At 36.1% G+C, this 25,379-nt stretch overlaps 1 non-coding gene and 1 pseudogene across 1 annotated transcript; one reads left to right on the forward strand and one right to left on the reverse strand.

The window, feature by feature from the left end:
* Positions 1-3,290: 3,290 nt before the first annotated feature.
* On the forward strand, positions 3,291-3,421 carry LOC111756069 (5S ribosomal RNA; annotated as a pseudogene).
* A 3,206-nt stretch (positions 3,422-6,627) lies between these two features.
* On the reverse strand, positions 6,628-6,767 carry LOC111756083 (small nucleolar RNA SNORA2/SNORA34 family). Its single transcript, XR_002790579.1, has one exon. It is a non-coding gene; the product is annotated as a small nucleolar RNA SNORA2/SNORA34 family (small nucleolar RNA).
* Positions 6,768-25,379: the final 18,612 nt, after the last annotated feature.

Here is a 25,379-nt window from a genome sequence, read left to right on the forward strand (position 1 = left end):
TGAATAAACCCTTACCAAACTTGTTATTTAGTGACTGACATATTACACAACAGGGAAAAAAATAGGCCTGGCTTATTAACTGGGCAGCTCAGATTGTTTCTGTAACTCTGCTCTCAGCCATGAGGAACAATGTTCATATTCACTCTTCTCTGCAATTTTAAAAATAACCCTGTCACATGTTTTCACTTGGCAAGTAAATTGCTTCTACCTTGAAAGCAGTTTAAACACGCTGAAGTTAAAAGAACCTCTCCCTTAGCAATGCACGCTTCAGCAAATAATGATGCAGACATGATATCATTTTATTAGTATAATAAAACACTGCTTCCAGTAGAATATCTGAGGATAAAATGAATTCATCTTGTAACATCTAACTATGCAGCAATATAAGTAGTGTTACAATAAAATAAAAAGGAAATAAAAAAAAAAAAAAGAAAAGGAAATAGAGGAAGAATGGTTCAACCTTCCAGCAGCCTTCAAGCTTTTTGGAACTAGTAGAAAAAAACTGCTCCTGACCTGCCTTGAATGTACTTAAACAAAAAATAGTCTTTCAGATCCACATTTGGAGTTAATAGGCTCCTATTCATAGTAACTGGCACGGCCAAACACTAGAGCTGGATGAGAGCTTTCATTCAGAATTCAAGGAGCACCTGGTACTTTTACAGTTGTGAGAGTGATTGCCTCTAATTTTGATTCCCCGGCCCCTGACACTTCAACTAGCTCCCTGGTCTAGAGCCCTATCAAATGCTATATAACAACAATAAACATTCATGTGACATTTACTCAAAATGATGTCATAGTTTTATGTAAGTCTTATAGCAGCCATAATAAATGGATATATAATTGCAGATGCTGAAACTAAACTTGAAGTTTAAGTCATTTGCCCAGTTATTCCACTCGTACGTAAGGTATCAAGACTTGATTGTGTCTCTAACTTCAATGCTTGTATCTTCCACTCAGCACTCTGTTCATATACCATTAATAGACAGTGTCATTCTGCATTCCAAGCAGAATTTCAGCAGGCCTTGAGGAAATCTCAAAATCCAGTCTCATTAACACAAAATGAAAATATTTTGAAAGTTATCATACACTTATTTTCCATATAACTATTTATCCATCTCATTTAGAACTCAGTTATATATTCTCCTGTCCCCGCAAAAATCCTTAATTCATATTTTGTAGGAACATACATGATCATACTTCAGGTGGCTTTTGAACAAAACTTCATCAAACCCTTGTAAGGTTACTCTCCATATTATCCAAACTCACTACATTTTCTTAGGTACAGGGGTCCTCAAATAGGGGCAATCAATCACAGTGGCACATTTTATGAAATAAAATTGTTCTTTGAGAATATGTGCTGAATAACACATTGGTTTGGGGAGTATACGATTGATTGATCAATCGACTGATTTTGACACAGGGTCTCACTGCGTAGTTCAGGCTGGCCTTGAACTCACTGTGATCCTCCTGCCTCAGAATGCCAGGATGACAGGTGTGCACACCACCCTAGCTGAGTCAGAGGTTTCTAATCTGGTATTATCACAAAAGGAAACACCAATGTAAAATTCTGGTTATATATTCATAATTTCATTAAAATTATACAAATATCTTTTCCATTAAAATATTAGTATAAAATGTATTAAAACATGCCTATAGCCATTTCATAATATACCATACAAAGGGACAAAAACATCTTTTAAGTTCCCTGGGAACAGAGTGATTCTATGAAAAGGAGTTTCTGAATTTAAAAAAAAAAAGTATGTGTCACGAGAGAGGGTAGATTTAGTGCTTACATTTTTCAAGTGAATAAGTAAACTGAATTAGGAGAAGCGGTTTGGCGACAGTCACTCATGATTGCACCTTCTGATCCCTCCTAATCCAGAGATCTCCTCTGGATCTTGCTTCCTCTTGATAACATATCGGGTGATCTTGTTTTCATGCTAAAGACAAACCAGAAGTATTGTACCACTCAATTGTTCTATTTTCTTACTTAACACAGGAGATAACTTGTAGTGCAAGTCTTCTTTCCCCACTAGATTAAAGAGTTATAACAATTTTAACCAAAGTTTGCACAATAAAAGAGTTGCTGCTGAAAAATAAAGGTCACGAAGAGGAATTGCAGATTTTATCATTTTAAGGTTTTTTCTTTCTGTATCTGACACTCCTCCTATGTTACTTTTCTGAACTGCTGAAATTCATCATACATGATCTGTGCTTACTTTTATAACTGTTTCTTCCTTGACTTGCATTTATTTGTGAATAGTGGGTATTGGAGAAAGCTCTATTCTCCCAAGCAAAGGGCACAAGTAACTCAGTGTCTATTGTATGTAATTTCAGAGACCAAGGGAAAACTAAAAAAAAAAAAAAAAAAAAAGGTAAGTGTGCATATAGGCACTTATACACATACATGTTTCCAAGGGGCATTTGTATATATTAACTTGTTCAACCTTTAGTTCATTCTTAGGAGATAGATACTACTGTTATTCCTATTTTTTACATGAGAAAACTGACTTTCTAAGTGACTGATGCAGATCACACAGCTAGTATGTGCTAAACTCAGGCTGTCTAATTACAAAAGTTCAAAGGAAGGGAAATTTTTGAGCTTTATTTACTATCCTTCTTCTTCTTAAAATAGAAGGAAATATGAATAGGTGAGTCTGTCTCAGGGACAGTTAAAAACATATGAATGAAGTCTTCTAGAAACGCTATCTTTGTTAAAAAAAATCTCCAGGAGACTTTTCATATAACACAACCATTAACCATTTAAAGTATACAACTCAGTGACATGTAGTACATTTATTAGTTTGTGCAGATATTAACTCTAGCTTCAAGGCTAATCTAATCGGTCCAAAACACAGTCCTGTGCCCAGAGTAATAGTTTTGCAGAAATGAAAAAGACTATTAGAAATTAGCAAACTCAAGAAAGTAAGACAAAAATTTTATTGGAAATGGCAAAAAGTGACAAGTAGCAAACTGATGAAATTATCAGAAACAAAATAAAAAATCTTACTGTTAAGTATCTTGCTGGATATTATGTATAACGTGCTTGTGCTGAGTGTCAGCTGCTGTGACGGGGAGGATATGAAAAGTAGAAAAATGAGTATAATTTATATTTCTCTTCACAAGAGTTTGTAGTCTTATGAAGAATTCAGTCATGTTGTAGAATGTACAAGGTAAGAAAATGAGAGAGAGATAATATGCAAAAAGAACATGGCAAGAAACATATTCATTCTATTTAGATCAAGAAGAGTCTTATGCTTGGAACTGATGTATTTAAGACTACAGAAGTAGTCTATGGCCATACCACCCTGAATGCACCCGATCTCGTCTGATCTCAGAAGCTAAGCAGGGTCAGGCGTGGTTAGTACTTGGATGGGAGACCGCCTGGGAATACGCCTGGGAATACTGGGTGCTGTAGGCTTTTTAAAAAATAAAAAATAAAAAATAAATAAATTAATAAATTAAAAAAAAAAAAAGACTACAGAAGTACCTTTGGCACTATTCTTTTTGCTTAGGATTGCCTTGCCTACCAGGAGTCTTTGGGTTTCCACAGGAACTAGTTTTGTGAAGAATGCCATGGTATTTTGATGAATGTTACACTGAAACTGTACATCACTTTCAATAATATGTCCATTTTAACAATATGAGAACACCAACCCATAGGGAGAAGATCCATAGTAATAAAATCAGCATGGTATGGGCATAAAAAAATACATAGATGAATGGAGTAAAAGAACCAACAATAAACTCATGAAACTACAGCCATTCACTCTTTTAAAAAGGAGCCAAAAACACACACTGGAGAAACAGCAGCCTCTTTAACAAGTGGTGCTGGAAAACTTGAATACCTACCTATAAAACATCGCGAACAAATTCCTATCTCTCACTCAAAAAATCAACTCAAAGTGAATAAAAATCCTAAATGTAAGTTGTGAAACTTTGAAACTGCTACAAGGAAACACAGGGAAAATAGTAGAAATTATAGAACAGGCAGTGACTTGCTGAATAGGCCCTAACTAGCTCAGGAAATAGTAGCAAGAGTGAACACATGAGATCACGTCAAATTAGAAAATCTTCTAAACAGCAAAGTAAATAGTCAACAGAGTAAAATGACACACAACAGAATAGGAAAAACTCTTTGCCAGGTACTGTCCCTATAGAGGATTGATATTCAGAGTGTGCGTGTGTGTATATGTTTATATATATTTAAAAATTCAAAAATTTAACACCAAAAGAACAAGTAATCCAATCAATAAGAGGACAAATGAACTAAATAGACGTGTCTCAAAAGAAGAATTATAAATTACCAATAAATGTGTGAAAAATGGTCAATACTTTAACCATCAGGAAAAGAAAATCAAAATTACATTGAGATTTCTACTAAGTACAATCAGAAATGGCAGTGACAGAGAATACAAACACTAATAAATGCTGGAAAGAATGTGAGGAAAAGGAATGCATACAATGTTGGTAGAATATCAATTAGTATATCCACTATGGGAATCAGTCTGGAGGTTCCTCAAAAGCTAAAAATAAAACTATCATATGACCCAACTGTACCACTCCTGTGTATACAGCTGAATGAATTAAGGTCAGCATACTACAGTGATACCTGCATACCCATGTTTATTATAGCACAATGCACAATGGCCAACATGGAGCAAGAGGACCTAAAACTTACAATTTTCAAAGAATTCTTAGTGGGAATGTGCACTTACAAAACAATTAATAAACCTGAATATCAAAATAATATTTATTAGGGTACAGTTAATAAATAATAACAAAATAGTAAATAATACTAAACAGTATAAAATTGAAATATCTTGTAAGATATCTTACTTAACCAATGGGGCAGCTATTACCATTGTGTGAGCTCTGACCAAATATCTCTGGGGTCACTTAGACAAGATTAGGGGAAAGAAACTGAGTAAATGTCAAAGAGGAAACTTCAGATCTTACTCAGAGGAAGGGAGAGAGATAAAGAACAAGTCATCACCTTGAAAGGCTTAGCAGAAACACAGAGCATTACAGATATGTAAGAACTTAAGCACATATAAGTAAGATATGTTAGAAGAGGAATGACACAACTAAGGGGACAAAAAGACACCATGGGAAATCCACTGGATTGATTGATTGATTGATTGCAGTATTAGGGATGGAAGGCAGGGTTTTCACAGTTGAGTTACAACCTCAGCTCCACCTGCATTTTTAATTTTTTTTCAAACAGAGTCATGCTAAATTGCTCAGGCTGGGTTCAAACTTGTAATCCACCTGTCTTGGTCTCCCAGAGTACTAGGATTACAGCCTGAGCCACTGTACCTGACTCCAGCATTTGACATTTTTTTAAAGAGGATAAAACCAAGGAAAATAAAACAGAATAAAATCAATCAAAGTAAACTGCTATAAGGGATACAGGATTTCAAAACCTTACAGCATTAGCCGCATTCAGTGACTACAGTCTACTCATCAGGACTGGCTGGAAAATCTCTGAGAAATCTTGAGCAAATTCTTCAATTGGTATTTTAAAAAACTGAGATGTAGATTATGTATCATAATAGTCACCATTAAGATTACAATCCAGTGGCCTTTAGTATATTCACAAAGCTGTTCAACCACTAGCATTCTGCAATGGTGACATTTCATCATCCTATAAGGAAATTCCATGTCCAGCAGGAGTCTCTTGATTCCCCTCTCTTACATCCTCTGGGAACCAAGAATCTGTTATTTCTCTATAAATGTACGTATTCCAGAAATTTCATATGAATGGAATCATACCATATGTGGCCTTCTGTGTCTGGGTTCATGCATGTTGTAGTGTATCAGCCTTCATTCCTTCTAAATAAATACTACTTTATTGCACAAGTTTTCCACATTTTGCTTATTCATTCACCAGTTGATGGACATTTCCAATTATTTATTTTTATTTTAAAGGGGGTAAAATTAAACCCAACAAAACAGAACAAAATAGGACATAAAGCAATGCAAGAGATATAAATTTTAAAGCTAGTTGACCTGAAATCTTCACTATCATATTGTCTCTTGTTTTTTTCCAAATAGTTGTCCACATCTTCGCATACAGAGAATTCATACAAAACAACATAGTATAAAACTGACTCAAACAGAATGAGGAAGGCGTTTTAGGTCTTCAGAACCAGACAATAGGGAAGTCACTAATGGCTGTCATAGAGTCTCTCATTCTCTTCAAAATAGCTGTCCATACTTTCATGTATATTGAAGTTCAACAAAACAAAACAGGCTAAAATAACACCATCAATTAGAATAAAGCAAAAGTATTTACCTTCAAAGAGATGGTAGTAGGAAATCCCCCTATTTGGTACATTGCCTATGGTCAACCTCTCAAGGGATGTCCAGATCACTGGCTCCCACTTGCTGGGGGTGCGGGGAGTGGGGGTGGGGTGTGATATTTAATTCTCATCCCAGCAAGCTCACAGACCCTCACCAGGGAGAGGAGAGGTTGCTTGGTTTCTCAGTGCTCCAGGTCCCAGCATGGGGGGCGGGAGGGAGAGGAGAGGAGGTCCCAGTAAACACAGGTGGCTCCCATCCTGGGCAGCCTGCTGCCTGCCACACTCACAGCCACTCATGTGGGTGTGGGGGGGTGTTGCGTCAAACAGTTTATTTCTAATGAATTGACAATTTCACTGCCCAAGTTCTGAAATGGCCAACAGACCATACATAGAAAGACATCTCTTTAAACTCCTGCCTGAAACCAACAGCATCAGGAAGTTGCGGCCTTGATCCAGGGCCAGTCCAATTATTATTTTTATTTCTTTGAATTTTTAAAAAATTTTCAGGTATTTGGAAATTATTTTTGCATATATATAACATTGAGGACCGCAAATTCACGCTAAGTAATTTCAAGTACTTCCCTAAGGGATAAATGGAGGTTTGGGATTGTTGCTATCACCCATTTGAGATTTCACATTAACTCTTTAGTGATGGGCCATCCTCTCCCACACATGAGATTAAAACTAAAACTACTAAATTAAAAAAAAAAAAAAAAAACGCTACAGGACAAGATCTTTCTTAGCATAAAACAATCTACATTCTCTTGAGCTATCCCAAGATTATACTTACCACTTGAGTCAGACCTCTGAATCTTCCGCCAACTTTAAATCTTCCTCTGGCCCCACCTACCACTGTGTAAATCCAATAAATAGGGGCTGTCTTAGGTGGTCCCTCTTTCGGTCCATCTGGATACGCTGATTTCTCAGTCACTCATTTGTATGACTAAATTTGTCTGTTTCATGTTTTATCCTCATTATCTTGATACAGGTAATGGGGGATCTTGACCAGGTCCCTCATACTATAACCTTTATTGTGGTTTAGATCTAAGTTCCCCCAAAAGTCTTGTTTTGGGGTCCAGTTGGAGGGATGGCTCACTGGGGGAATGACCTGGAATTGTACATTCTCCTTCCCTGCTCTTCTCTTCTCCTGCTTCTTGACCACCATGCAGTGAACAACTTTCTTCCACCACATCAATGTGTCATGCTGTTTCTGTCTTAAAACTGTGCAAACAGGAACTGAAACCCACTGATTCTTTGAGCTGAAATAAATCTCTCCTCCCATATGCTGCGTGTCTCATATATTTTGTTCCAGAAATGGCAAAGTGACAAATATAATGCACAAAGAGGTTTTTAGGTTAATTTTAATATTTAAAAAAAGTATATGGATTAGAAAATGTTACAAAAGGTATTTATCTATCATCTACCTATCTATATTTTATAGCTAGTAATCTCCATCTATCTCTTCCCTTTGGGTGCATATTTTCCACTAAATGTCTACTGTTTGCCAAAAAAAATGACTATTCTCAAAAAAAAAAAAAAAGAGATAGAAAGAAAGACTATTTTGGCCCATGTGAAGCAGTGCTTCAGCTGAATTCTTCATATCTCTGGGTTGAAACCTGAATTTTCTATCACAGAGGTTAGTGTTGATCTTTCTCAGAGAATTTTATCAGATTTAACAAATGTTTGAATATCATGGTAACAAATACATTTAACCCTAAACCACAATTGAGAGTTAATAGCATACTATTTGAAGCTGGGGAGCTGATACTGATCACTTACAAAACTTGTAGTTTAAATTATTGTACTTGCTATAAACCAGACATGAGTATAGAAGTGTCAGATGATAGATAGATGAAAAGACAGATAGGTAAATGATAGATGATTTTCTCATTTTAAAAAGTTCCCTGTGAATGTTTCTAATTTGGAGTAAAGAATTTAAGTAAGTTCAGATTTCCATAGTAACTATATAATTTTTTCATTGGACAAGAATTTGTGGATGAACTACTACGTGCCAGACCTTTGAGAGCTGCAAATAGGAATGATACTGTTCTTATCTCATGACACTGAACTAGGAAGAAGAGATAACACTAACACAAGTATCTAAAATGTAAAGTAGGAAGTGAAAACCTCCGCAACAGAAATGCAATCAAGTTGCCACAGGAATTAATTCGGCAAAAAGATAAGGCGACTATCGTTGAGAAGAATCAAGACAAGCTGTACAAAAAGAAAGAGACCAGAATGTGAAATTCCAGTCAGCGAAATGGGATCAAAACAATGGACATGGTTTAAAAAAAATTATGAAAACAGATTTGAATAAATGTTTAATATTCCTTTTACCAATTTGTGTTCTAGGAAGCTACATCTTAAACTAATATAGAAACAGTTCCTTGATTGACTAGTGACACTATTTTTCTGGACCCAAAAAAACACACAAATTACTCCAGCTCTTCACCGAATGTAACTTTATCAGAAGCACAGTTTATAAATCTTTCTCTTTCAAACGCTTAGTTCATCATTAGGTTTCTGCAGGAAGAGTTCTTGTAATCTAAGACTCCAGCAACTCAGGATTCTGGGCCTATTCGCTTCACCTCCAATTTACTAAAACTGGCCCAGAGAAGGCACTGACACATACCTCTTGATGTCTGCTGCCTTCCCCAACTCACACTTTGCTGTGAGTGCTTAGATTATCTAGAATACTTAGGCATCAAAATAAAGTTTGTTTTGCTTGGGCTTTAAAAATTGGTTTCAAATGAACAATAATCAAGAAAAAATTTGGCTCCACCAGTAAATTGCAAATCTGTAAATTATTACTATCTGGATGGAATACTGACATACCACACTGCTTGTTCATCAGGTAATAAACACTGAGTTAAATGCTGCATAGCAACCTTTGGATTCATTGTAGAAAATTCTGGTTTCTTAGGGGAATTCCTTAGGTCTTATAAAGACTGTGGTCACCAGACACTAATTTTTTAAAACTGAACAACAAATATGTTTTTAATGTAACTCAATTTAAAGATTTCAGGAAGAAACTGGAAATCTGCAGCCTGATAGTCATTGCAGCCATGAAGGAAAAGGACATCAATCTCTCAAAATTCTGGCAGGAAAGGAGTGGGCTGTTTCCAAAGTTATTTTTCTTTTGCAATAAGCTAGTTGTTGGTGCCAAAGAACAGCTCATTCACAGTGTTGTTTTATTTTTCTAGGGATGGAAAAATCAGGGATGTGCACTGTGATTCTTCTAAACTTCATGCCTAAAAGCCTGTAATAATCTTACTGCTCTTTTTTAAAAGAAATAAAGCCAAATGCTTGCCATTTGATCTTTAAGTGTATCACATTAACTGCAGCATATTATGCTAACTTTACCACAGGAAGAAACATGTAGTTTTTGTAAATGTTGCCGAGAAAACAAACAAACAAACAAAAGTCTTCTATATGTAACTTCAGTTTCATAGAGTAACAGCCATCACAGGTCTAAAATAACATTTCTTTACCTCTTTTGAGTGCTCTTTTTACACTGCAGCCTATGTGCAAGCACCCAGTGGTGTCTCATGTGTATTCCGAGAGCTCATCTCTTGGCTACCACGTGATTCATGATTCTCGTCGCTTGATACAAGCAGTTGCTATCAGTTCTCCAAGCCTCATCAAGCCTCACCAAGCCTCCAAGCCTGACACCATTGTTGCTGATGCTGATATATGGAAAGAGATTTCCAAGGCATCTAGGATTCAATGGTCCTGAAGCCACAGCTGCCATCCCTGGCACCAATATTCGTATCACAGACAAGTTACACATGCCATGATATCCTAACAAAATTAGATAGGAACTTTCTTTTTCTTTTTTTCCGTGTGTGTGTGTGTGTGTGTGTGTGTGTGTGTGTGTGAGTGTGTAATAGGAATTGAACTCAGGACCTTACACTTGTGAGGCAGGCACTGTGCCACTGAGCTATGTCCTCAGTCCCTTAAGATTAGAAACAAACATTTCCTTTATTATCTCCAAGGCTTATATCGCCACCATTCTGGGGTCACAAAACTGAAGGACAGACTGGGTAGATGCTCCACCCAGGGTGTACTGGAAACAAGCTGAGCACCAGACATCACGATGTACTCAGACATATTTGCTCCTGACTGTTGATCTTCCAAGAACTTCTGTGCCTCGGTTCTTTCTTTCACTGGGATTAGTTCTTTCCTGGAACCTACTTAAGTTGTCTTATAAATAGAATTTTAGAAGGCCCAATTCTTCAAACACTAGATATGTCTCATATGGTTGAATCCTAGACAGGATAACATTTAGGCTCAACATTACCACATGTGAGAGATGATGAAGTCTACACAAGGGATGTAAACATTATGTACTGTAAATGTGTACAGAAAAGGGGAGAAAAAAAAGGATTAAGAGACAGATGGAAGGGGAAGGGAGAGAAGGGCAAGAGGGTGAATAAAGGAACTAAAATGTGTGGTGTACATGTACCAGCTTACCACAAGAAATGTAAACATGTCTACATACGTGTACTAATAAACTAAAATAATGAAATGTATGGTGACTGTTTTCTACAAATATTACAGTAAAAGACACATTGTCAAAATATTTCCTCTCGGGGCTGGGGATTTAGCTCAGCGGCATAAGCGCCTGCCTTGCAAGCAGGCAGTCGTGAGTTCGATCCCCGGTACTGATAAAAAGGAAGAAGACAAAAAAAAAAAATTTCCTCTCACTTCAAACACACTTATTCCATAATTCTTCACACTTTCTGGATCAGTTCTGAAAGTCGCCTTTCATGAATGTCTTTAGTTGCACTATTCTGGCTTCCTCAATATTCTGAATCAATTCAAAATAGTTACCTTTTGTGGCCATTTTGACTTTGACTTTGAGAAAGAGCTAGAATTTTCAAAGTGCCAGAATCAGTTAATAAAGATACATCATAATGTTTTTATATGATAGAAATAGACACGAATAGTTTGAAACATTGAGGCAGCCATGACAATGCAGCTAGACATTTACAAAAGAGGACCTCCACAATGGCCTCAGAAAGTGGCAAGAATGGTAAGATAAATGTTTTAAAAGCAAAGAGGATTTCGAGAAGGATTGATAGCAATGTGTCTTTCACTGCAGTTCAAAATTCCTCTTTTTGAGTGTCTTTACAAAGTGTGATAGAAAATATAGTGACCTCAGTGTAGTGAATGCTGCTGCCAAGTGACAGCCTACAGAAAAGCAGGCTTGTAAACACATTCATAGCGGATCCTCAATCACTCTGTTCACTGGATGTGGCACTGAGCAACCTCTGACTCTTCCCTAAAGTCAAAGATACCATTAAAGATAAACATTTTGAATTGATGTATGACAAATGCTCATGAAAGAGGACTTCTACAACTGCTTCAGAGTGGCAAGAATGAGGGGATGAGTGCGTTTGAAGCAAAGGCGAGTCTTTCACAGGGATTAATGGCAATGTGTCTTTTACAGTAACAAATCCTCAAGGATTGAAATATCACCATATTTTGTGAACATAATTTGTATTATCTTTATCTTAGAAAAGAGAAATACACAATTCACAAAATCAGATAAAAATTAAAGTATTTTTTTCATTTGACTCCCATTAGGAGTCACAAATTGGAAGCTTATAGGGCAATAATGGCCAGATGATTTTTTAAAAATCTACATGATTTTTTGTAAAAGTTTTTTAATTGGTATACATTTAAATCAGTGGTTCTCATACTTGAGGGTACATCGGAATCAAGACTGCCACAGTTAGAGAGCTTGTTAAAATTCTGATTTCTGGGTCTGACCTTCAGAATTTTTGATTCTTAGGTCTAGACTGGTAACCAGATAATTTGAATTTCTATTTAGTTGCTGATGTAACTGGTCTGGCGACTCACTTTGAAAACAGCTGGTTAGATGATCCAGTTTCTCCCATTTGTCTACCAGCCTTCATTGTAATTCATCTAGCCTGATTTATTAGTTTATATTACTGTACATCTTTTGAGCTCAAATCTCTGGAAGTATTAATATTGCAGGTGAAAACTCACAGTATGTCTCAGGGAGATAATTATATTATCCAATTTATTTTACTTGTAATACTTGGTTTATCTATCATCTCACAATACAATGTTCAGCAAACATTGTTATATTCAGGTTCTTATTTTTTATCATGACTGATATTGACACTCAATTGTTCATGAAATTACCACCCCACATTTCCCTGCACACATAAATTTTCTTGGTATTAGCTCATTTGAGAAGTAGGAAATGAGATAGACCAGAATATTTATGATAAATTAAAGAGAGATTTAATTTTGCTTTTTATTTTTGTCATGTCACTTTTATAAATGAATGATGATGTTTCAAGCACATATATATTTAGAATTTTAATCTGCATTTTGGTCAAAGAGCACATATTACCTCTGATTATATTCACAGCTATAGGCATAAGAATAAATGAGGATAAATCTATCAAAAGGATAAGAATTCACTATGCTTTTATTTTTAACTCTTTATTAACATATAACAGCCAAACAGTGGTAAGCACATCATAAATGTACAACTCACTAAATTTTCAGAAATTAAACACACCATGTAACCTGCACACAGAGCAAGAAACAGAATATCAGCAACATCTAGAAATCTTCATTTCAAATATTAACTTACAATGTAAACATTGTGCTGACTTCTAGGACCATACATTTGTTGTTGTTGTTGTTTTGAGGGGTGGGTACTGGGAATTGAACTCAGGACCTTATTCTTGCCAGGCAGGTGCTGCACCACTGAGCTAAACCCCCAGTTTCATAAATAGTTTTTCTGTTTTTGTCATGTGTACAAATCCTTTGTGTCCCACCTCTTTTTGATCAGCATTCTGATGATGAGAATTAGTCACATTGTTGTAATAGCTGTAATTTGTTCAGTTACATTTAGTATTGCATTGTGATGTTATACTACAATTTATTCATTCTACTGTGGTTGGATATTTGAATTGTTTATATGTTGGGACTATTATAAAAAATGGTCCTATGAACATTCCCATGTGTCTTTGGTTGTACATATTGTGTGTTTCCATTAATCATTTACTTAGGTGTAGAAATGCTGAATCATTGCAGTTCTATGGAGCTTCAAGAGATATAGCCAAGAAGTTTTTCAAAGTGGCGATACCAATTTATACTCCTACTAAAAGTGTAACAAAGTTCCAACTTCTCCAAATTATCACTAACACTTTGGATTTCACTTATCACTTTAAAGAAAGATAGGCTTGATAGATTTAAGTTATAAGTGTTTTCATCTGATTTTCATATATCTTGAGTTCACCATATAACTTCAGTTACTTTTAAGTAATCGAGGCATAACTCTTCCTTTAATTAATAATTGAGTGAAAATAGATACCTTATCTCTAGTTTGCAAATAGATACTGGCAGTAATTTTCTAAGTAAATATTCCCTCTTCTCATGTGTTACCTATTTGTTTTTAACTCACAGGTATATTTTGTGGTGAGATAATAATTGTATTCTTTGTTGCAACTGTAATCTAAATGTGTTACATGACAGTACTTTGTATTTGGTGACTAGCAACTCAAATTTGTAGCAACTCCTCCAGCAGATGATACTGTTATTTAAACCATAAATTCCATAATGGAGTAAGGTGTTCAAGACAAAAAAGAATGAAACATGTTACATAGATGTAACAACTGCACACAAGGAATGCAAACATTATGTATTATAAACATGTACTAATAAAACAAAACAAAAGCTTCACTCTGGTCTTACTAGATGAAAAGGTAATTTATCTGCTGCTGCTAGTTCCTATGGCCTAGAGCATGCTATATATATGAGAAGCTACTTGTCTTTTTGTTTAAGCAACAGGTCTTTCTCTCATCCATGTGAGACATACGTAATTGCTTTACCTATGAGACATTCTATCTTTGCATTTTTGGCACATCTACTTTTTTAAATTGAGTGTTTGTTAAAATTCTGGTGCTCTTTAAAAACCTATTACTGAGGAATTTTATATTAACAGGAAATTCAGGAAGTCAAAGGTTTCTGGATAATATTTATCCACAGAATGTTGCATTTTCTGACCAAAGGTTTTTCCTACTGATCAGTAGCAAAGGTCATTTTATGTCACTGATCTTACTTTACTTGCAGGCTGATCTTTAAAAGCACAGAACAAAGCATTTTCTAGAAACACATTTGTAGTGTGATCAAGGACTAGCACTACTCAGGCTCCCTGAATCTTCTTTTTTCAACAGGTTCATTTTTCTGCTTTACACCTTCATGGAGCTGGTTTTCTCCCCAGCATCTCTGGTAACCTTGGGGGGAAGATAATGTTTTATTTGTTTAACTGATCATGAAATGACCTTAATAGAATTCAGGAGACTTTGTATATCACTATGCTTGATGCTTAAAAAAATTCAAGAAATTAAGAAAACATAAATAAAGCAAAAATTATTCCCTCTTACCAAAACTCTAAAATAGCCATTGCTAATTTGGGCAAATATTATTCTAGACATCTTTTTGTCTGTATATATATAAAATGTTAGACAAACAGAAAGATAAATATTTGTTATTAAAATTGGACCTTATGCTAGCTGATGATTAATAAAAAATTATTAGAGTTAATTTTAATTGACCAAAAGAAACACAAATTGAATGATATGGAATAGCTAAATTTCAGATTAAATCATTCATCATGTTTCAGACATATTTTGGAGATTTTGATTATATGTTAGGCCTGATTCAGTTCTAAACTCTAGTTCTTGGCATAAACCTAGAGGAATTTCTTGATTGCATGACTAGCAATATTAATCTCCTTAATCTATAATTAATCTTATTGCAGCATGTGTTTTATTATAGCCCATTATTCCTTCTGTAAAAGATAGAAAGGAAAGGAGGAATGAAGGAAGGAAAGAAAAAATTTATCTCAATGTCTATATTCCAGGTTGTCTTTCAGTGATCCTCTTAAAGTGCTATGTTGGATTTGAGCAAAGATGGCAGAGAGATAACAGCAGGCTACAGAGGCTCCCTGAGATAATCAACTTAGAATTCAACATAATACTGCATGGGAGTCCCGAACAGAGGGAAATGAATCCTCTTGATCCAAGGTGAGAAGAATCAAACATACAGTCCTGGTGCTACTATTGGAACAGCTAAAAGTTCATTGCTCCCACTGCAGCACCCAAACTCACGCAGTGGTGACTTACTGAGCCATCTGAAATCTGAAATCCCGCCGCTTCAACTCACTAGAAATGTAGGCATGCTGAGTCAGGGGTTGGCGAGCCAAATGGAGAGCTGAGCTAGTGGGAAACCTGCATCGAACTGTGGTGAGTGATGGAAACAAAACCATCCCACAGGAAAAGGAGCTCCAACAGATGACATTCTGGGACTGGGCAGGACTGGAAGAGCAAATGGCAGCAGTGACTTCAGTCAGTTGTTCCCTTCCTGAACGGCATTGGTGGAGTGAGCTTAGCCTGAGTCATGTGACCTGGTTGAGACCCAATAGGTTATCCAAAATCAATTCCCTATGGCGGTGATGCACACTAATGCAGTGAAAGCCTCAGCAGGCTGACTGATCCGGAGGGGAGGGGCTAGCATAAGCCGCCCCTGTTTGCAACCCACTAGTGTGCAGCAGCGGGAAGGGTCATCTAGCCAGTGTGTTTCAGAAGAATTATAACCAACAAAGAAAGAAACTGGGGCTTCCTGGAAGAAACAAAAAGATAGGAAGAGGAAGCAACAAGAAAAAGTCTCCAGGCCCCAACCCTGAGAACATTGACTCAGAACAGTTAAATACAAAGGAAAATGAGTTAAATACAACACATGAGTTAAATACAAAAACAGTTAAATACAAAGGAATATTGCAAACATGCAATATCAGACACAGCACCAGTGGACATAAAGAGATATCTTGATCTCTTGATATCATAGAGGAGTTCAAAAAGGAAACATTTAGCCAAGTAAAGCAAGATATAAGAAGATTACTAAAAGAGATGCTAAGCACCCCTCAAGAAGACCCAGACAGAAGAATGGAGGAACTCAAACAGAAGAGAGAACTATTAGATGAGGAATATAAAGAAAATATAGCATACATGAAGCAGATTCAAAGAGATTACCTGGAAATTAAAACATCTATGGAAGGATGGCAAAACTGCTTGAAAGAAACTAAGGATAGATTATCTAAACTGGAGGACAGGTTTGCAATGTGGGATTATGAAAGGAAAAACTTTTTAAAAATAACAAGGAAACAAGCAGTAATAATACAAAGGCTAGAAGATGACAAGAGGATTTATAACTTGAGAATAAAGAATGTGAATGAAGAAGCAGAGGTACAAAGGAATTATAAAGGCTATTCACAGAAATAATTAAGGAAAACTTCTCAAACATAGGAAAAGAAAAAGATATTCAGATGTATGAGGCATATAGAACTCCAGCCACCTACAACCAAAACAAAGCTACACCCAGGCATATAATAATCAAGATCCCAGAAATTCAATATAAGAACAGAATATTAAAAGCTGTTAGAGACAAGAAACAGGTTAAAAAAAAAAAAGGTCCATCAGAATCACGGCAGACTTCTCGACACAAGCCATCAAGTCAAGAAGAGCCTGGAGCAAAATTTTCCAAGCCCTGTAAGAAAATAACCTCCAGCCCAGATTGATATTTCCTGCAAAACTGTCTCTAGAAATCAGTGGAGAAACAAGATTCTTCCAAAACAAAGAGGAACTTGGGAAATTTGCAACCACCAACCCAACTCTATAGAGAATACTGCAGGGCATTCTAGAGAGAGAGAAAAGTACTAGGATTCCAGGAACAGTGGCAGAGAGGCCTCAATACATGGAGCAGAAAACAGAATGAAGATGACAAGCAGACAACTGATAGCAAAAAAAGAGCACAACAGAAATGAGGCAGAGAAGGTTGGCTATAATCTCTAATATAGATGGCCTTGATACACTAAATTTAAAAAAAGAGAATCACAGGCAGAGTAGATCAGGAGATAGGGTCCACCAAGATGCTATTTATAGGAAATATAATTAACATGAAAAAGAGTACATGGACTGAAAATCAAATATGAGAAAACAATGCTCTATGTGACAGAGAACCAGAGAATAATAGGGGCAACTAGACTAGTATTTGTATATAGGTTGGAAAGACAGGCTTTAATAGGTAAAGGAATACAATTAGAGATCAAGTTCAGAAGAGAGAAGGTTGAGAACCACTTAGGTAAATAGCAGGTTGCCCCACCTCCACCCCATTTAAAACCAAGGATCTTGGTCAGACCCAAAAATGCACAGTGTACCCTGGGGAAGTGAAAGGGGAGGGAGAGTCTTACAAAAGATGGCAGAAGATATTAATAGTGTATTAGGATTTAAAACCCACAATACTTGCACCACTCTGCTTAGATAGATTTTATTCTGTCCCAATTTATCTACTTGCATTAGATATGAGGGCACAGACAGCTATCCCAAAAAACATCAGGATATAGCACAGTAATCATCTTTAATTTCCTATTAACTTAATCTGGAGCCCTGTATAACTTATACTGCCTTATCATGACTGATCTTAGTTAAATCTGGTTTGTTTGATTGCTGTTTGGTATCAACAGATTTTATTCAAAACTGATATGATTGATAGCATCAAGTCTGAGAGTATAGGCAACTACACTGAAGATGACAAGACTCACTATGATACAGATTCTGGTTTGATTACTTCCTGTTTTTGAAGTTTTATACCATATACAAAGTTGGGTTTTTAGTAATACTGTTATGTACTGATGTATTCAATTATACTATGTCTGATGATATAGCCAATTCTATTGAAGATAACAAGAGACAACACAGGAGCTATGTTAGAATACCTTATACAATGGTCTTATATGTCTTTTTCATTTCATGTGTTTATCCGAATATGTTTTGTTTTGTCTTCCTTTGTTATGTTTCTCCCTCTAATATAGAAATACATGTTAAGACTCATGCCTGTGTAGAACCTATAAACAGTTTATGAGAACTGATCTTATGACACATGATAAAATGAACAAATACTCTGAAGAAAAAGAGACACTAAAGTACCCAATGCTGATCCTAGAGTGTCATAATGTGAAACCCAGCAATAGTATTATTCTTTGTTCAGAGTGATATTAGCCTGCTTGGGTTTATTCAATCTCAACATAAATGAAGATATGGATAACTGCATGTATGTTTAAGTATATAGGATTGATAACCATGTTACTAAGTTTTTGTTGGATAATTGAACAGAGCTGTTTGCAGTCTCGCTTTTTGAATTCCCACTCTTTATGTTCCACTTTTGTATCTTGAACAACTGTTTGTAAGAAGACAGCACGTAAACAGCAACTAGCAATTTCTTACTGTTATTGTTTCTACCCATTTTCTGTTTTGTTTAGTCTTTCTTTAAATAAAATTTAAAAAAAATAAAGTGCCATGTTTATTCACAGAGCATTATAGAGTGACCTGTTGTTTTTTATTTTATTTATTTATTTATTTTTTGTTTTTATCGGTACCAGGGATCGAACTCATGACTGCCTGCTTGCGAGGCAGGCGCTTATGCCGCTGAGCTAAATCCCCAGCCCAATTGACGTGTTGTTATAGGTTAAAACTGGTGGTCAACTTAACACCAGCTGAATTAAATCAGTATGGTGCCCACCTGAGGAAAGTTGCCAGCCTAAAAGGAGATGTGGAGGGCTGGGGATTTAGCTCAGCGGCATAAGCGCCTGCCTTGCAAACAGGCAGTCGTGAGTTCAATCCCCGGTACCAATAAAAAGGAAAAAGACCAAAAATAAATAAATAAATAAATAAAAGGAGATGTGGAGAGGAAGAGCGAGGCATTGTGGGTTCTCCTAAGTGTCAGTGTTTGGAGCCATTTGTTCTCCTGGGGGAACTTGTCACGGCTAGCTTGAGGAGCTCGGGATCTTATTGCTGTTCACTTTGTGGGGAGCTCTGGTCCTTATGTGGAGCACCATTTCCTGGCTCCAAAGAGAAAGATGTGTGCTGTTTAATCTCCAGGAGAAGCTTGTCACACTGGCTCCCTAATATGTTCTCATTGTCGGAGGAGCTCGAGACCTCATCACTGAGGATGGCTGTGGTACTTTTCAGGGCAGCCCTGGTCTTTATTTTGAGCATTACTTCTTGGCTCCAGTATAGAACCTTTAACCCACTGGCACAGCTTCTTCACCCTGCTGGCACAGACTTTCTAGCTTCCACCGCTGACTTTTGGGCATGTAAAACAGACTTGCATGAGTCCTTGTTGTGGGCTCTAGACCTCTAGTTGGACTCGTGGGAAGCACTGTCATGGGCTCTAGGTCTTCAGCTGGACTCATGCGGGACATTGCTTTGGGACCCAGGCCCTTGGCTCAATTTTCTAGGTCTTTAGTGTTGTGGACAGATTTCCTGCACTTTCTTGTATTTAACGTGGTCAGTGACCATCATAAAATAGTATTATAAATTCTGTGTTTGTTGTCCTTGCAACCCCTAACTACCTGTGTTTTATTAAAGTGGTCTAGTTTTCCTGCTTCTTGTGGAATAGGTCCAAAGGGCCTTTAGGATAGTCATATCAGAGTTTCTGGTTGCCAGTTTGATGCGTATCACCTCACTAATGAGGTAGGTTGCACTAAAAGCTAGTTTTGCACAATCTACTTTATATAACTTCAATTGTGGTGAGAATTTCGTTGTTGCAGTTTCTGCTGCTTATTTTTTATGGTGCTAGAGATTCAACCCCGGCCCTCTGACATGATACTAGGCATGCACTCCCTCATTCTACTGCTGAACTGTACTATTAAGGTCTCTTTTGTTTTGTTTTGTCTAAATCAAATGAGTTGGTTTTGTTTGTTTGTCTTGGCAGTGCAGTGAATTGAGCTCAGGACCTTTGCACTGAGATATATACTCATTCCTTTCATATTTTTATTTTGAGTCATGGTGTCTTCTAAATCACTAAGATGCCCTAGCTGGGACTGGAATTCAAATCCTCTTTCCTCAGCCTCCCAGAGCAGTATTAACTAACAAAAAGACCTATACGCATTGACATAAAAATGTTGATGAATTATTATTTGTATACTCTATACCATGACACAGACCTTGTAGCGTGCCTGGACAATGTACTGAGCAGCACCAAGGAAATTTTTTACCTGGCCAACAATACGGAGCCCAACACTCAATTACATCTCACTAACTAGATGTTAAGAATTGAAAGTTGATGTAATAAAATGAACTGAAATTTTAATAATAAAAGCCAACAGGTAAGTGGAAGGAAGAGAGTTAACATTTCTTGAACATCTAGTCTGGGAGAAGAATAGAATATTTACATCTTTTTTAATTCCCAAACAATCCTGGGGAAAGGATATTTCTTGTGTTTTGGTGTTACAAATGAAAGGGCAAGGCTCAGAGGGGTTGATGTACACAATGAGCTGTAATTTAAATCCAAATCTATTTAACTCTTGTGTTCTTTTTCCTGAGCTGCTCTTTTCTATGAGCTGTTATTCCAACAAAATTCCAAACTATATGATGAAGATTTGTGGTAAGGTATGTGCAGCAAGCTACGTGACTCGCCTACTTAATCATGGCTCAGAGGGTTGAATTCAACTATTTCTGTCATCAGAGTTATCTTAGAGCCACACCTAATGTTAAGTGGATTTGGTTACTGCCTGTCAGTGCCACCTGATGCTGCCAGGGAAAATGGAAGAACAGCTGCTGGAAAGGCTTACTAATTCCATTGAGTAGTTTGTGACATGATCTAAACTCTGGATTCTAAAGGGCTCTGTTGATACTTCAATTTAAGAAAATCAAGGTGTATCTGGGAAAAAGACAGTTTTTAAGAAAATTATTTTGTTATTATGTTGACTTCTCAGATAATGTATATGACATTTGATCCCAGTAATGAATGCTTGCATGACAGTTCGCAGCATTAAAAGGCAGTGTTCTACTTGAAAGGTTATGTGAACAGTTGAGCAACTTAATATCAAGTGATCTTATTAGGGAGATTACATTGTAGACCTTGTGATACTAAAAGCTTTGGGGGGGGTACTGTGAACTATTTAAAGGTAAAGACTATGATATTTTTGCATTTCTTATAATTTAATAACATGGAACACTTAAAATTTATTCGCTGATCATCACTGTTTCTATTTCAATATCTCTCCCCCCAAAAGTGGGTAGATATCATAATTAAATGTAACAACCAAAGATAGTCCTGACTAAAATTTAATAAGCCACGTTTTGACAGGAACAATGATCTGTACATCACCTTCTGAAAAAAGCACTGATTTCTTTAATCTGTAGTCACAATATGTTCCAGCTATATGAATGGTGGTTGGGTAGAGACATGAAGAAGAATAGTTACTTCTCATTTTGTTTTGTAACTGTAGAAACTAAAATGAGTGATTTGTTGAGGTCAAAGTGTCCTTGGAGAATAACACTCTTGTAGAGTTATGACATTTCTCTTTAACCAGAATTGTGATAGCTTGAAGTTCAGATTAAGGAGGTGGTGCCCAGACCTTGGCTAGAATTGGTGCTGCTGTACATGGTCCTTCAATTTGCCACCTTCCAACAGATCTAAATATGCTAACCTATTTAAATAGAAAATTGATGTATAGAGAAAAACATTCATATTTTGATGTACTCAAATCTTTGCTGTGTTAAAATGGGGTAAATAATATGATTTTCCTTTTGCCCAGTAATGCCACCCAAAAATGTGCCACCAGGACAGACCACCTCCCCCACTCCAGCCAGCTATGATACCAGAGGTGTTTTCTTCCATGTTTCAGTCTGCTCCACTCTGAAAATTATAAGAGCCATCCAGTGCTTTCCTCTGGATCTCTGGCCTTTATTTAATTTTATTTATTTATTTTTTTTGAATCAGGAATCAAACTCACAACCTCAAATCTGCCAGGCAGGTGCTTACGCCCCTGAGCTAAATCTGTGTCCTCTCTGGCCTTATTTTATGCTGATCTTTGGTTTGAAATGATGCACCATTCTTCTTTTGATGTCAAAACAGGACTCTCGGGACAGTACCACCTTGGCATTGCTATCATTGAAACAATTGGACCCTATTCTATGAAAGATAATGCTCTTTCATTGTTACAATTTCATATTTTTTTCATATTTATCAGACCCAGGCACACAATATCCAGACTCACCCTGGAAAATGGTGAGCCTCTCTCCCATACTGGAATTAAACCATTAAGCTGCGATTGCTTTAGAAAACAATGAATGAAAGATGTAAGGCAAGAAAATAAAAGCTGCTTACATCCTAAAGGGAAATTAATTACAGTCACATTTTTTAAATAATACTATAGTTTTTCTAATATTTTTCTCCTTTGAGAAATCTTCTGTATTCTTCTTCTCTTTGGTTTCATAACCTGTACAACTCAGGAAAACCTTCTGGTTAGAGAAATGTTCCATGTGTTGAGATTTTAGGTCCCCCTTCCCCTTACCTTCCCCTACGTTCCTACCCCTGCACAAATAGTTTCACCGTCTGTCTATAATACTGCCTGAAATTCTACCATTAGACATATCCCTGCAAATTAAGTCAGTACCTACTAATTTAAAAAATTACATCACTTCATCCGACATTATCGTAACACAACTACGTACTTATACTGCTTTAACTTTGATACATTCAGTGCTACTGAAAATATTTTAATAACACAAAACAGCTACTTGTTCACTTGGTGTTGTTTAATATGCCCACAGGCCAACATAAGGTATATGTTTATCATATTATTTCCTTTATTAATTGCTCTAACTTAATTGTGTTTTTCTATGCTGATGATTAGTATCATTTTTTAAAATGTAATACTATTTATATGTATAGCTAGAATTCGTAATTGTTAGCTTTATATTTTTTATCAGATAAGGTAATAGTTTTTCAACCCGTGTTCTTGTGTAGCCACTTCATCTCAGGAGTAAATATTGGTCTGATAGTTCTGTGTTATGCTTAAGGTCGTACAGCAAGTAACAGAATTAAGATTTGGTTTATATTAGTCTGATTTCAAATTACTCTACTATAAAGGATTGGGCTGGAGAAGTGGCTGATGATAAATACTGGAATGTCCTTTGCATATTTTATAAATGAAATTCTTTTTTAATATTTGTCATGAAATGTATAGAATATACACAGAAATATATATATTATTTAAATATACACTAAAGAATAATCATAAAGTGAACTTTAGTTATGAAGTAGAATATTGTTAATATCAACTGGACTTGATGGCCCACATTTGTAATCTCAGCATTTCGGGACGCTGAGGCAAGAGGATGGCAAATTTGAGCCCAGCCTAGGCAATTTAGTAAGACTTTGACTCAAAAATAAAAATGGCCTGGAGATATAGTTCAATGCAAAGTAACCTCCCTAAAAAGGAAATATTGTTAATATTTTAGAATCTCTGAGTATATTTTGTACTTTGTTCCACAAATAACTCACAATCTTATCTTTTGTGAAACCTTTTCCTTTGCTTTTATTTACACTACTTATGTATGCCTCCCTAAATTACGTATTTGTTTGGATTTTATCTCTTTTCAAACATCATGCAAAAGGAATAATATTGTTTGTTTTTACTTGTCATTTGCTTCTTTATCTTGCTCGTCATAAGATTTATCTGTGTTGATACATATAGCTGTAATTTGTTGATTTTTATTTCGGTACAGTTGTACTAATTTTCCGTGCTGCATAAGAAATTATCACAAGTTGAATGACTTATAACATCACATACTTATTATCTCACAGTTTCCATGGGTCAAGAGTCCAGGCATGACTCAACTGCGTCCTCTCCCAGGGTGTCGAAAGGCTGTAACGTAGCCAGATTGCATTCTCTTTTGGCAGCACAACTGGGGAAGGATCTGCTGCTAAACTCATTCAGATTTTTGGCAGAATTTGTTTTCTCATGGCTTTAGAATTCTTGTTTCTTTCAGGGCAGTAGGAAAGAGGCTGCTTAAATGTACATATAAATATTTACACACACACTATGAACACACAAATGAGAGAGAGAGAAGAGAGAGAAAAGAGAAAGAGAGGGGGAGAGAGAACAGACAGAGAACAAAGAGAGATAACACCCCATAATTCTGACTGTATTCTATTGGTTAGTAGTAAGTCACAGATGCCGTCTATATTACCATAGGAATATGGTAGAGATTATGGTGGCCATCTAGCAATGGTGCTTATCACAATAGTAATTTAGTATTTCTTTTTCCCTCCTTTTTATTATCAATTGAAAAGTGCACAAATATTTTCAAAATATAACAAATATGAAGTAAATAATTTAAAAATAAATAGAAAATCATGCAAACAGATACACCAGCCTAGCATTGACTAGACAAAACATACTGAAACCATATTTATTTGACACTTCAATTGTACCTCAAAGTGAACAAGGATTACAGTTATTCATATAATGATGGAAAAGGCAGTTCTCTAACAAGGAATTCTTAGAACATATTTCCCTAAACAAAGCATTCAATTCCATAAGACAAAAACATGAAATTGAATGGAAAATCATAGATCCACAAATATTACAGAAAACTTCAAGGTGCCTTCCTCAGTAATTAACAGCTAAAGAAGGCAGAAAAAAAAATCCATAATGGAACAATTAAAATCAGCCACCTCATGCCTTTAAAAAATATTTCTATTATACATATAGTCCACAGTTTATTTATCCAGGGATGAATGGATCCATCTAAATTATTTCTAGGTTTGGGCTGTGATTTTTGTAACTTGGCTTAGCCTTGGTACCCAGATATTTGATCATTATTATTTTGGATGTTTTTGTGAGCTTTTAAAATGACATTTACATTTTAGTGGATTTTGAATAAAGTAGATTGTTCTCCATAATAGGAGTGAGCCTTACCCAATCAAGGTGAAAGCCTACCAGTAAAAAAGACCTCCTGTCCATGAACAAGAGAATTTTGCCAAAAGACTGTCTTCAGACTTTATCTGCAGCATTAGATAAAGTCTGATTCATAAGCAACCAGCCTTTACACATAAACTACAATACATTTTTTCAGTTCCAGTCCGCAGGCCTCTCCTCTTAGATATTGGAATCACCAAGCCTTCAGTTACACAAGCCAGTTTCCTAAAATAAATTTCTTCACGCATATGCACGCA

This window comes from Cavia porcellus, unplaced genomic scaffold, assembly GCF_034190915.1.
Source record: "Cavia porcellus strain 051 isolate PalLab524CR breed Dunkin Hartley unplaced genomic scaffold, mCavPor4.1 scaffold_18, whole genome shotgun sequence".
Lineage (NCBI taxonomy): Eukaryota > Metazoa > Chordata > Mammalia > Rodentia > Caviidae > Cavia > Cavia porcellus.